This window comes from Rhincodon typus, chromosome 5 (genome assembly GCF_021869965.1).
Source record: "Rhincodon typus isolate 14 chromosome 5, sRhiTyp1.1, whole genome shotgun sequence".
Lineage (NCBI taxonomy): Eukaryota > Metazoa > Chordata > Chondrichthyes > Orectolobiformes > Rhincodontidae > Rhincodon > Rhincodon typus.
This window is the reverse complement of record NC_063336.1, coordinates 5,826,904-5,842,002: the sequence shown is the minus strand read 5'-3', so window position 1 is coordinate 5,842,002 and position 15,099 is coordinate 5,826,904. Positions and strand designations below refer to the sequence as shown.

Here is a 15,099-nt window from a genome sequence, read left to right as displayed (position 1 = left end):
CCTATCCCCTTCCTAACTCCCTACCTACACTCACCTTTCCTGGCCCCTTCTATCCGCCTCCCACTCTCTCCCTATTTATTTCAAAACCCCCTTCCCCTCCCCCTTTTCTGATGAAGGGTCTAGGCCCGAAACGTCAGCCTCTCTGCTCCTATGATGCTGCTTGGCCTGCTGTGTTCATCCAGCCCTGCACCTTGTTGTCTCGGATTCTCCAGCATCTGCAGTTCCTACTATCACAGATAATGGGCCATTGTTTACCAACAAGGAGTTTGGGTACTTCTTAAAGTCAAATGGGATTCAACATACAAGGACAGCTCCATACCAACCATCATCCAACAGCCTGGCAGAAAGTGAGGTCCAAACTTTGAAGGCTGGATTGAAGAAACATCCTATAGCCTCGCTAGATACCAAGCTATCCTGGTTCTTGTTTGATTATTGGACCACCCCACATGCAACTCTGGGGACAGCACTGGCAGAGTTGCTAATGGGTAGAAGACCCCACACTAGGTTAAGTCTGATCTTCCCATTCGGGGTGGTAGTTGTGGTAGTGGTGAGACAGCATCAGGAATTCCAATGCCAGACGCAAGACTCCGCCAAACGTGGCAGACAGTCAGATAAAGGGGATGAAGTTTGGTGTAAGAATTATGGAAATGGCCCCACGTGGGTAAAGGCACGGTTGATACAAGGTCAGGTCCAGTTAAATAAAATGTTCGAGTAGGTGCAATGGTCCTGAATAAGCATGTGGACCATTTGAAAGCTGCGAATTTGCAAATGGTGCAGGAGCAAAATGTGTCCTGCCTCCTGGAACTTTCAGAAATGCTGCCAGAACGTATGGATTCTCCGTCTCCGTCAAACATTGCTGAGTCCCCTGAATTAAAGATGAACATGATGGAAATAGCCGCTCGACGCCTTTGCCTCCAGAAGAAGGGAGTGAAAGTCTACCGACATGGTCCTGGTGCAAGTGGTGAGCTCCCATGGATTACATGTCTCCTGTGTCAGACGCCGAGTTGGAGAACCCTATCCCAGGAAGCTGACCAAGAAAAAGGACTAGCGAATGTTTGGGGACTCAGAGGGTGAGAGATGTAGCGATTACAACAAATTCAGCCAGCTGGACTTCATAGAATATGAGCACCCTCACTGGGGCTGTTAATCTGGTTCAAACAGGGAACACTGGCTGACATAAAAATGTTGAGTATCAGAGATACTGACACTCTGGTGTCTAACTGTGAGTGAGGCAGTACTATAGTTAAGAACTGTACATTTGTAAATAAAGGGTGACTTGGTGACAGTATACCAGCGTCTGTAGAGTTATTACAATGTCAAGCATGTTTTTCTTCTTGTTGATTCCATCACTCCTGCTGCAGACCAGTTGAGCAACAATGTCTTTTTGGATATGGTCAGTACTGGTGCTACCAAGCCAGTCTTTATGCTGGACATTGAAGCCCCCCCACCCAGAGTTCATTCTGTACCCTTGTCACCCTCAGTGCTTCATTCAAGTGCTGCTCAAAATAGAGGGGTAGTGATTCATCAGCTGGCCCAGGGGGATGGTGCATGGTAACCAGCAGGAGGTTTTCTTTCCTATGTGTGACCTGATGCCATGAGATTATATAGGTTCTGGAGTCAATGTTCAGGACTCCTAGGGCAAGCTCCCTCCCGACTGAATACCATTGTGCCACTGCCTCTGCTGGTAAACTTTCTTTGGAGATTTTGTTCAATTGGAAGAATTTGTTCAATGAGTCTCCTCTGAGTTAAATAATGTTGCACAATTGATTCAAACTAAAGCTGAAGCCAAGGGAGCTCCAGAATGTTCCTACAGTGAAAATGACATTCTGATGAGAAATTGGAGATCTCCTCAAAGTGGACACTGTTTCACCAGATAGTGGTGTCCCTCCACCCTCAAGATTGGAGCAAGGACATTAACTTTCGAATTTAATGGCTAGGATTTCGGAATAAAATGTATTGCATTCACATTTTCAGATGACACTAAACTAGATGAATTCAGGAAACAGGCAAAATTAAGGAACATTCATACAGCTATACAATATGGTTAGAAGATTTGACATAATGAGGAATCTCTGGGGGAACTGATTAAAGCAATTTAGTTGCCACAATACATCTTTAAAATTTATTGGACCTGCAGAAACAAACAAAAATTCATGAGAAGCTGGAAGATCACAAAAGCAAACACCATGAAATGAGGCAGTCATTAGTTCCTGTGGACCTATACCCAATCAACAATAAACACTCCTTAAAGAGGATTAGGATAAAGTTCGATGAAAAGATGCTGCTGCTGTGGAAACTGTGATGTAGAGGTGCTGGTGTTGGACTGGGGTGGATAAAGTCAGAAATCACACGATACCAGATGATAGTCCAACAGAGTTATTTGAAAGCACAAGCTTTCGGAGTCTCAGTCCTTCTTCAGGTGTTAGTGAGAGAGGTAGTATCAGACACAGAATTTATAAGTAAAAGATCAAACGTTCACACCATTGATGAGGATGTACTAAACAAACCTAAGATGCTGTTAAATCTTTAATCAGTTAGAAGGTTTTAATTGATTAATATGTTTGTGTAAATCCCAAAATTCCCTTCAAGTCACGGATCCTGAGAGAACTAAAGGTTTTATTAGTGTAAAGAAGAAGTGACATTTTAGGTCAGACAATGCATGATAAGTGTGAGACCTTGTTTAGAATGTGTTTATGTTTTAGTTTGGAGCCAGACTGGTTTTATTTCTAAAGTAGGAATTTAGAAAACACCATATTGACCGTCTGCCTATAAATTGTCTGCTTTTTGAATATAAAATGTATCTGCAAATATAAATTCAACCCATAGATTCATGTGCGATTTAAATAATATTCAGCTGCTCTATTCGTGCTGCTAAAGTGTATAATCTGCCATTTTCTCACATTATGTCCTACCTGCCAACCTGTTTATAGCCCTCTGCAGACACTTCATGTCATCTTCACAACTTACCTTCCCATGTATTTACGAGTCATCATAAACTTAGTGATAATACATTCACTTTCCTGATCCAAGTTATTATTGTTACACTTCACTTGGGTAGCATGCTGGAAATCAAGCTCTGCATTCCCTGGAGTCATCACAAAATTTAAAAGATTATAAAAGTATGCAGAATTCCCCAATTTCTCTGTCTTTTAGACCTAGGTTGACAGAAAGCACAGACAAAAGTGTCTTTACTGAACAACAATTTACAACAAACAATAGATTTTAGTTACAGGTAAACGATTTTGAACCGTCAATATGTAATTCTACTAGTAAAACTCTAAACCCTTTATAAACTCCCGCTCATATACAGACAGACAGGCAAAAAACACATATACAGACAAGTAGGCAAAAAACATGGGTATTATGGGCAAAGGGCAACATTTTGAAGGCTGTTCAGTGGTGCCTGACCACATAGTTTGTTCAGATGATTCTAACACTGAACAGAATGCTGCTTCTTACTTCTCAAGATAGATATTTTTATATGTTTGCTGCAGGCTCATGGTTCTCATTTATTAAGGGGAGGGAAATCAACTGGCTATTTTCAGGATTGAGTTGTTTTTAGTGCACAGCAAAAATTGCACATTGTCCTCTTGAGGTCCAATGGTTTCTGTCAAAATACTCATACCCACTGACTGTTTAGCTAGCTGGGAGCTAATCACATAGTTGTCGTGAGGCAGAAGGCCTTTGCCATTGATAACTAGTCCACAGCCACTTGTTTCCAGCCAAAACTCTGTTCATACACATCCCTTTGCTTCCATAAATGCTTGCACAAGCAGCTGTACAAACAATACTTACAATGAGACTCAGGGCACTTGCTTTTAAAAAGTGCAGCAATCTTTCAACAATCTTTGATTTTAAAACAGCTATTTCCCCATTTTCAGTCCACAATCAAAACTACAAAAAAAAATTACTGTGTTTAGAATATTATAAACAACTGTGGTCTCAGCATTGATCATCATGGCAGTCCACATACCACAGGTTGCCATCCTGAAAAAGCCATGTTTATCTCAACTCTCTTCCTTTGTTTACCAAACCACTATTCAAGTTAATATCTTACCCAAAACACATTAGGTTCGTATCCTATGGAGCAACCTTAGATAGAACATAGAACAATCCAGCACATGTGCGGTACCATTTCAATTACCTTTTGGAAATCCAAAGATATTACATCTATGCTGCTTGTTTGCTCCTCGAAGAATTCTAATAAATTTATCATGCATGATTTCCCCTTTATGATGTTATGCTGACTCTGCTTGATTATTTCATACATTTCCAAATTCTCTGCCATTCATAAGAGTAACATTTTCCTAATGATAGATGTTAAGCTGAGTGGCCTGTAGTTACCTATTTTTTGTCTCCCTCTTTTTTTGAATATGGACATTACATCATGGGGGAGGTGATGGCCGAGTGGCAGTATCGCTAGACTGTTAATCCACAGACCCAGATAACATTCCAGGGACCCATGTTCAAATCCCACCACAGCAGGTGGTGGAATTTGAATTCAATGAATATCTGGAATTAAGAATTTAATGATGACTATAAGTTCATTGCTAATTGTCAGGGGGAAAAACCCATCTGGTTCAGTCATGTCCTTTAGGGAATGAAACTGCCACCCTTACCTGGTCTTGCCTACATGTGACTCCAGACTCACAATGTGGTTGACTCTTAACTACCCCCTGGGCAATTAGGGATGGGCAATAAATGCTGTCTTGCCAGTGATGCCCTCATCCCGTGAATGAACCAAAAAAAAGTTTTCCAATCCTTTGATAGTTTTTCAGAATCTAAGTATTCTGAATTGTTCCCATCCACCACCACCCTCCTCTGCCTGGTCAAGCTCATTCTCACTCTGAATAACTTCTCTTTTCACTCCTCTCACATTCTTCAGGTCAAAAGGGTGGCCATGGGCACCCACATGGACGCTAGTTATACCTGTCTCTTTGTGGGATACATGGAACATTCTATGTTCCAATCCTACTTTGTCCAAGGCTGGAATCAAACCCAGGGCCCTGGCACTGTGAGGTAGCAGTGCTAACCACAGGGTCACTGTGCTGCCCTCAACCACTGTGCCACTTCAGCTGCAGAGTAGGGAAGCTTGATAATAGAATAAATTGAAAGGCTTTGTCTTTGAATACTTCAGCTTTGTATCTGAATGCACAAAGCATTCAGAATAAAATTAATGAGTTAACAGCCTAAATCTAGACAAGTGAGTTTGATTTGGGGGTGATTACTAAGATGTGATTGCATGGAGATCAGGTTTGGGAATTGAATATCCAAGGGGTACTCAGTGTTTTAGAAGAATAGGCAGGTAGGCGAAGGAAGTGGTGTAGCTTTGTTGGGAAAGGAAGAGATCAATGGAGAGTGGAGTCAAGAGTGCAGCGAGTGGGCCGTGTCTCACGGCAGAGTGGAGTGAGTGGGCCATGTGCCATGGCGGAACAGAGTGAGTGGGCCATGTCTCGTGGCAGAGCGGAGCGGACCGTGTCCCACAGCAAAATGGAGTGAGCTCAGGCGGAATCCCACGGTGGAAATGAGCACGAGCCAAGTCCTGCGGCAGAATGAGCATGGGCCAAGTCCTGCGGCAGAATGAGCACTGGTCAAGTCTTGCGGCAGAATGAGCATGGGCCAAGTCCTGCGGCAGAATGAGCACTGGTCAAGTCCTGCGGCAGAATGAGCACGGGCCAAGTCCTGCGGCAGAATGAGCACGGACCAAATCCTGCAGCAGAATGACCACGGGCCAAGTCCTGCGGCAGAATGAGCACGGGCCAAGTCCTGCGGCGGAGGAACGGCAGAGCGAGTCCTGGATGGAGGCCGGCATGTGGAGGCTGTGTGGTTACATCTTTGGAGCCTGCAGGTCCGGACTAGAACTTAAGTCATTATGGTCACTTATTATTATTCTGGACTTTTTGACTGTTTCATGATAAGCAATGTTCTTTTTTACACTGTAACACACTATTTTTTTTACCCTAAGATTTGTACCTAGGTAGTTGTACCTAAGATGGTGCCATTAAAGGCAGCCATTGTAAAAACTTTTCACCGTACTCCCGTACTTCTGTACTGGAGTACATGTGACAGGAAAGGATATTCTATTCTATTCTATTCTAGTAACAAATAATATTGGCACTGCAGATGAAGACAAACAATCAGTCTGGGTAGAAGAAATAATGATGGAAAGAAGTCCCTGGTGGGAGTAATCTATAGGTCCCCAAAGAGTAACTCTGAAATGAGGCACAGTATAAATCAGGAAATATTGCGGGCTTCGAGGAAGGGTGTGACAATAATCATGGGTGATTTTAATATTCATGTAGACTGAATTATTCAAATTGGCAAAGATAGCATTGAAGTATCATCCACTTGGTATTTCTGGCTGAAGATTGCTGCAGTGCTTGAGCCTTATCTTTTCCATTAATATGTTGGGTTCTTCCATCAGTGAGGATGTAGATGTTCGTGGAGCCTCCTCCTCCAAAGAATATTTCATTGTCTACCACCATTACAACTGGATGTGGCAGGGATTATATGTGGTCTGTCGGTTGTAGGATCACTTAGTTCTGTCTTTCACTTGCAACTTATGCTGTTTGGCATGTAAATAGTCCTGTTTAGTAGCTTCATCAGGTTGACACCTCATTTTCAGGTATGCCTGGTACTGTTCCTGGCATGCACTTCATTGAACCAGGACTGATCCCCTGGCTTGATGGTAATGGTTGAGTCGCTGTATGTGGGGTCACGAAGTTGCAGATGATGCTGGAGTTCAGTTCTGCACCCTTGAATGTAGTTCACTGAATGTATTGGAGATTGTTCCCAACCAGAGAGCAGGCTATTCCAGATTTGGTATTATGTAGTGAGGTGGGATTAATTAATGATCCCTTCATCAAAGGTCCCCTCAGGTAGAGTGATCATAGCATGCTAGAATTTCAAATTCAGTTGGAAGGTGAAAAACTGGAGTCCCACACTAGGATTCTGGAGTTAAACAAAGGTAATTACATAGGCATGAGAACTCATTCGGCCCTAGTGGACTAGGCAGGAAGACTAGATAACTGGGAGCTTAAGCCCTAGATAACTGAAGGTACACTGCCAATGCTAGGGCACAGGAAATGGGGAATGTACAGAGACCAGAGTTGGAGGAGCAGAACTCTCAGAAGGTTTTAGGAGGTTATAGAGATAGGGTTAAGGTTAAGCAGCAATTCCATGGATGAATTTCAACATGAGAAGGAAAATTGTAAACCTAGGCTTTACTGAACAGAAGATGATGTTGATCAGTAAGTACCAGAATGAATGAGTTAATAAACCGGCGGCATTGTTCTGGGTCACTTTACGTTTCGGTAGAGTGGAAGGTGGATAGCTGGTCATGAAAGAATGGGAATAGTTGAGTCTGTATGGATGAGACTCTCAGCAGGATGTAGGCTGAGAACGGGACAATGGTGAAGATACGCAGTCTTTGTGATAGAGAAGGTATCAACTTGGAAGCTCAGCTTAGGTTCATTTAGAATGCAGAGATTGGGAACAGACTTAGTCAGCCTTAAACAGTATTTGGGGAAAGATGTAATTAGTGATTGGAGTCAAATACAATGGTTTTGGTCTTCTCAATATTTAATTGCTGGATGTCTGAATGTCAAACAAGCAGTCTGATCGCACAGACAGTTTGTGAAGGTTATAGTCAGGAAATTACTGATTCTCAGTGTGCATGTGGAGTTTGCTTTGATGATGTCATTGAGTGGATAATGGAGGAGAAGACTTGGAGGAGGATGGCATGGTCAACAGCGGCATGACAAAAAAATACACCAGGGTCATAGACAATGTCATTTGTAAATTCAGTAAGGGCCCTTTCAGTGACGTGATAAAGGCAGAAACTAGATTGGAGGTTTCAACATAGAATTGACAGAAAGTTGGACATGGATTTGAGAGATGACAATAGCAGGTCCAAGAATTTTGGAGAGGATAAAGAGGTTGAAAATGTAGAAATTTGATAGTGTTTGTACGAGGGCATTTAGTGTTCAAAGAGAGGAAGACAATCCGTGAATAGAAGGAACAATTTAAAATATTTGTGAACATAAGGGGCTGGTTGTGGTCAGAGAATAGGAAGGGGACAATTAGAGAGGCGTTAGCTTGAAGGTGGAGTCACAGGTAGACAGGGTAGTGAAGAAAGCATTTGGTATGCTTGCTTTTATTGGTCACTGCATTGAGTATAGGAGTTGGGAGGTTGTTTGCGACTGTACAGGACATTGGTTAGGCTACCTTTGGAATACTGCATTCAATTCTGGTCTCCCTGCAAGAGGAAAAATGTTGTAAAACTTGAAAGGGTGCAGAAAAGATTTACAAGGATGTTGCCAGGGCTGGGAGGTTTGAGCTATAAGGAGAGGCTGAGTAGGCCTGGGCTATTTTCCCTGGAGCATCGGAGACTGTGGGATGACGTTAAAGAAGTTTATAAAATCATGAAGGACATGGATAGGGTGAATAGTCAAGGTCTTTTCCCCAGGGTAGGGGAGTCCAAAACTAGAAGGCATAGGTTTAAGGTGAGAGGGGTAAAAATTTAAAAGGGACCTAAGGGACAACTTTTTCATGCAGAGGATGATGCATGTATGGAAAGAGCTGCCAGAGGAAGTAGTGGAGGCTGATACAATTACAACAATTAAAAGGCATCTGGGTGAGTATATGAATAGGAATGGTTTAGAGGGATACGGGCCAAATGCTGGCAAATGGAACTAGATTAATTTAGGATATCTGATTGACGTGGATGAGTTGGACCAAACGGTCTGTTTCCGTGCTGTACATCTCTATGACTCTATGGCAGAAGTGTAATGAAGTTGATTTGTAGAGTGGATAGATATGACTTTATCTCTTTGCAGGGTAAGTGGGAACACTACTACAAATATTTCTATGGAAAATAGAGAATTAAGTATGGAAAATTAAACATGTTCTTGGGGTTTAGAGACAGCCTCAGATGAACCTCAGTGATTAGCAGTACAACCAGAATTTACTAAGTTGCTCTCCAGTGACACCTTGTGGAAAATAAAGACATGTTCACAGAGCACCTTCCAGATGTCACAAAGCACTTTAGAGTATCACGAGATCTTTCTGCAGATCTAGTTCAGTCTGGCTCCCTGCAGAGCAATCTGGTCAGTCCCATTCCCCTGCTCAACACCTGCATCTCTGCAAGTTTATTTCCTATAAGTGACTGTCCAACTTTCTTTTGAAATCATTGATTGTTTCTACTTTTAGCATGGGTGCTTCTGGTCAATACTACTCATTGAGTGAAAAAGTTCCTCCTCTAATTTTACCTGCATCTCTTGTTCAAAATCTTTAATCTGTGCCCCCTTGTCCTTGTACCACTAGCTTGTAGGAAGAATTTTTCCTTGTCTGCCTTATTTGCAACCAATAGAGTGCTGATTTGGAATAATCACTGTTGTTATGTGGGAAAAGTGGTAACCACTTTTGTGCAGCAAAATTCCACAATTATAATGACCATGTGATTGATTGTGTTGATTGAGGGTTCTAAAAAAACAGAATTGGATTGGCCATAATGTTTGTACTTGATGAATTTGCTGATAGTAGGGTCACTCATTACAAGATTACTGACAGCTGCAGACTCACGCCTCAGCATAGATCACCGGTTCTGAGAGAAGGAAGGAGGAAATTGTAGGAGAATAGATAAGTAATATGCAACATCTATCTGCTTCAGATTGTGGTGAACCTTTGACAATATCTTGGTTTTATTGCCATCTCCAAATCAGAAAACTGGACGGAGACAGTGAGCTCAAGTGCATAATCTTGGTCATGTGACAATGCTATCACTGTAAAAGGGTTATTTTGTCCTGGGTATTTTTCTTTTGAAGAGAGGTTGTAAAGACAGAGGAATCGAAACGGCTATGAGAAACTGCCTCGGTCAACAATCAGAGGAGGCCTTGAAGTTTTTTTTTTTAAAAACAGTTGTATAATGGAAGGGAAGTGGCCAGTTCTCCTGGTTCAGGCTTTCTAGTTATTTTTAAGCTGCACCTGTCACCAGATGTTTTGTGTTCAGAAGGGTTGTGAGCTTCAGTAAATAATTCCAAACTGACTTTCTCTGAAATCTCTCTGGATGTTATTCCCTCCTGCCTGTAAGAATTTGGGTTTGAATTTACCTTTTTTTTTTGCCAAGGGGTCTTTTTATAAGATATTACTATATTGGAATAGTTAATTAGTTAAGTATTCCAATTCTACTTTCTTTTGTTTGTGTTTTATGTCAGAAATCACACATCACCACCGAGTTATAGTCCAACAAGTTTGGAAACACAAGCTTTCGAAGCCTCCCTCCGACGACCTGGTGTTGTGATTTCTGACCTTGACCACCCCACTCCAACACCGGCATCTCCGTATCATGTTTTAACTATAGCAATTAAAAAATTGTGTGTTTTGCTTAATGCTGAGTGGTTTGACCAGTTGCATCACACTTGGAATGCCCACTTCACATTTACCTTTTTAAAAATAAGAAAAAGTTAGGGTCTAGGCTACCTTTAAAATATTTTGATGGGGTCTGGACTGGTCCATAATAGTTGATTATTGCAGCAAAATAATTGGTTTTGCAAAACTAGATGTGTTTTTCTTCTCTTGGGATGTTAAACTAAGCCCTGGCTACTTGCTAATTTGGACAATCTCTCAATCTTGACAAACAGTCCTCCTGCTACCAATTATTCATTAACTTTATATTTGTGGAACCTTGTTTTGATGTCCTAAGAAGCACTTAACTCCTAAGTAATTAGCTGGAAAATACATCAAGATATTCTAGAAACATTAAACCGGTCTACGCAAATGTTAGCTCTCTGCTCCTCGAAAAGAGAGATGTAGGAGAAATAGGGGATAGTATTGGGGAATAAACGCTGTTGCCTGCAACAAAGTTCAGGACATCTTTCCTGGGCTGGAGGGGAACATGGAGTGGGAGGGGAAGATTCAGTTGTTGTGGTCCATGTAGGTATCAAAGCTGTAAGTAGGATTAGGAAAGAAGTTCTTCTGATGGATTGTGAATAGCTTGGGGCTAAATTAAAAAGCAGATCCACAAGGTGGTAATTTTCAGATTACTACCTCAGCCACACGCAAGCTGGTGTAGGGTAAATAAGATTTGAGGTAAATACATGACTCAAATTGGTGTGGGGAAAATTGGGTTCCAATTGATGGGGCACTGAGAACTGTTTTGTTGGGTTGGGCTTCATTTGAACCATGCTAGAAATGGTATCCCAGTGACTCTTAGAACTAGGGTTGCCAATAGGGCTTTAAACTAAAACTGAATTACCATGAGTTTTGAATTTCCAGTCTTGGTCACCCTGCAGCTATGTCTCTGTTCTGGCTATTGGGTCACTTTCATTTATTTATATGTATCTCTTTCCAGGTGCTGCATTGCATTTGGATAAAGAGCCTCAAGGACAGTACGTGTGAGGTGATGCACCTGGGTAGGACAAACAAGGCAAGGGAATACATGATGAATGTTAGGACCCTGGGAAGAACTGAGGATCACGCCATTCTTGGCATATATGGGACACTTGCCTTTATCAGTTGTGGGATAGATGATAAGAGCAGGGAGATTATGTTGAAGGAGTACAAAACTTTGGTCAGGCCACAACTGGTGTATAGTTCTGCTCACCATACTATAGGAAGGATGTGATTGCACTGGAGGAGATTCACCAGGATGTTGCCTGAGTTGGAGCATTTTAGCTATGAAGAAAGACTGGATAAGCTCAAGTTTTTTTTTCTTTACGGCACAGAAAGCAGAGGAAGGACCTGATTGAGGTGTGTATGATTATAAGGAGCCCATAGAGGGTGGATAGGAAGCCGCTGTTCCCCTTGGTTGAAAGGTTAATAATGAGGAGCCTTAATTTTAAGGTATAGGGCATGAAGTTTTTAAAAGGGAATTTGAGGAAAGAGCTTTTTCCTGAGAGGATGTTTGGAATCAGGAATGCATTGCCTGGGAGGGTAGTAGAAGTGGAAAATCTCAGTCCTTAAAATTTTCAAGACTGAGCACTTGTAATGTCATAACATTTAAGCCTATGGGCCAAATGGTGGAAAATGGGGTGTAGACAGGATGGCGCAGACATGGTGGGCTGAAGGATCTAGTTTGTGCTATGAGAAATTATGGATGAGAAGCATCCACAGGCACTTGAAGAGCCACTCCACTATACGACAAAATACAAACTAGGAAACAATGGAGGTATACAAGACAGGCACAACAATTTTCATGGGTGACTTTAGTTCACACATTGATCAGACAAACCAATCCACAAGGGTGGTGTGGGAAAACAGATTTTCAGAATGATTGCCTCCTAGAGCAGTGTGCTGAAGAACCCACTCCGGAGCAGGCAACTCCAGTTTCAGCAATGTGCAATGAAGTAAGACTGACAAGAGATTGCTACTCCCCAGAGGATCCTTAACTACACAATCACAGTAGACTAAATTTAGCCTGAGGGAGAGCAGTCCTTAAACTAAAATAAAAGCAATCTCAGAGGCATGAAGAAAAAGTTGTCTCAAGCAGACTGAAAATAACTAAGGGGAAAGTCAGTAGATGAACAATAGCAGACATTCAAGCAGATATTACCTAATACTCAGCAAAAACCTATTGAAGTCAGAGAAGGATGAACCAACCATGGTCAACGAAGGTGATCAAAGACAGCATTTAATGAAAACTAAAGCACACAGTGCTGAAAATTCAATCTCCAATACCATAGGCTGTTATCTTAAGTTGCTGAATATGTGGTAACTTATCAATTGTTTCTGTAAATCAAAATATATTATATCCACTGCTTCCCCTATATCTATTCTATTTGTTACCTGCTCAAATAATTCTAGTAGATTTGTCAGCATTTGTAGTGATTGTAGCAAGCTTAGTTAGGTAGACAACGTAGAGTCTGAGTTCCCTGATTTGGACTGTTAATCTTGTCCAATCAATGAACCCTGGCTGATAGATAAGAACAGGAGCATCAGATATTCTGTTCATTCTGGGAGCTGGATCACTGTCAAGGACTCTAAATGTGCAAATAAAAGGTGACTTGGTGATGGGATACCTGCCACTGTGGAATTATTTCCGTGGTGTTGAGAGAAAAGAACGCTCCTGAAGAATTTCATTCACAACGGTCGTCTTCGAGTTGGGATAAGTATTTCTGGCATCATGTCATTATTTGGAAAGCCTGACCTGTTCGATCTTGCTGTTGAAGACTGGGTCCTGTATATGTATGGAAAGAATGTGTTATTTTTTTCCTAGGCAAATAGCATTGGGTCAGATATAAAGCAATGAGTAATTCTCCTGATTAACTTGTGGACCTAAATGAAAAGCAAAAGAACTGCAGATGCTGGGAATCAGGAACAAAAACAAAGTTGCTGGAAAAGCTCAGCAGGTCTGGCAGCATCTGTGAAGGAGAAAACAGTTAACGTTTCGGGTCCGGTGACCCTTCCTCAGAACTGATGGTGGCTGGGGAAGGGTCACCAGAACATCAGTTTCTGTGCAGAACATAGGGAGGTGGGTGGGGTAGGGAGTAAATGATAGGATAAAGCCCAAAGAGACAGAAAGACAGTTGGACAGACAAAGGAGTTGCTAACGATCAGGCTGGGAGGATGAATAGTTGTTAATGGGAAGTGTTAATGACTAACAACAGAGGGTGTGTAAATGGCAGGCTATGTGGTAACAAGGCCTGGTGTGTGGGTTGGGGGGCTGGGATATGGAAGAGTTTAGGCCCTAAAATTAATGAACTCAATATTGAGGGCTGTAGGGTCCCCAAGCGGAACGTGAGGTGTTGTTTCTCCAGCTTGCGTTGGGCTTCATTGGAACACTGCAGCAAGTCAGAGACAGATATTGGCCAGGGAGCAGGGTGGTGTGTTGAAGTGGCAGGCAACAAGTAGTTCAGGGTCTTTTTTGCGAGCAGAACGTAGATGTTCTGTGAAGCGGTTGCCAAGTCTACGCTTTGTTTCCCCAATGTAGAGGAGACCACATTGTGAGCAGCAAATGCAGTAGACCAGATTCTTGGAAGTGCAGGTGAAGTGTTGCTTCACCTGGAAGGTATGTTTGGGCCCTTGGATAGTGGGGAGGGAGGAGGTAAATGGGCAGGTGTTGCACCGTCACCAGTTACAGGGGGAGGTGCCGTAGGGCTGTGGGGAGGTGTTGGGGGTGAAGGAAGTGTGGACCAGGGTGTCCCGAGGGAACGGTCCCCACTGAAGGCGGACAAGGGAAGGGAGGGGAATATGTGTCTGGTGGTGGCATCTTGCTGGGGGTGGCCGAAATGGTGTCTGATGATCTTCTGGATGTGGATGCTGGTAGGATGGTATGTGAGGATAAGGGGAACCCTATCACTGTTGCGGGAGGGAAAAGGGGTGAGGGCGGAAGTGCAGGAGATGGGTCGGACCTGGTTGAGGACCCTGTCGACAACGGAGTTGGGGAATCCTCGGTTGAGCAAGACGGTGGACATTTTGGAGGCTCCCTTGTCGAAGTTGGCCTCATCTGAACATATGCGACGGAAACGGAGGGACTAAGAGAATGGGATGGAGTCTTTACAGGAAGTTGGGTGTGAGGATGTATAGTCCAGGTAGCTGTGGGAGTCAGTGGGTTTGTAATGGATATTAGTGGCCAGTCTGTCCCCAGAAATGGAAACGGAAATGTTGAGGAAGGGAAGGGAGGAGTCCAAGATAGACCAGGTGAAAGTGAGGGCAGGGTGGCAGCCACCTCCTCTTTACCATGGATGTGCAATCCCTTTACATGTCCATTTGCCACCAGGAGGGTCTTGGGGCTCTCCGCTTCTTCCTGGAGCAAAGACCTGAACAATCCCCACCCTCCACCACCACCTTCCTCTGCTTGGCCGAGCTTGTCCTCACCCTCAACAACTTCTCTTTCAACTCCTCATTTTCTTCAGGTAAGATATAACTATACAAAAGCACCTACTAGCTGAAGCCCAACTGGGCTTCAAACAGCACTACAACTGGCTTTATCATTGGAAAATACAGCAAGTGGAGCATGAGTTGCAGGGTATTCCGATGGGAAGTGGACACGCTCTCGTCAGTCTGACTGAGCTAAGGGAACACCACCTGAATGAAGGCAATTGCATAGCCTCAATCAGGACATATCCTGAACAGAGGGACTCTAGGTCAGCCCAGAAAAAA

At 42.9% G+C, this 15,099-nt stretch overlaps 1 long non-coding RNA gene across 1 annotated transcript in view; it reads right to left on the bottom strand.

Moving 5' to 3' along the window:
• LOC125483142 overlaps positions 1-15,099 on the bottom strand; it is a 39,235-nt gene that overhangs the window by 5,810 nt on the left and 18,326 nt on the right. Inside the window, exon 2 of the long non-coding RNA XR_007262110.1 lies at positions 13,017-13,174. This is a non-coding gene — a long non-coding RNA (uncharacterized LOC125483142). The remainder of the gene's footprint in view (positions 1-13,016; positions 13,175-15,099) is intronic.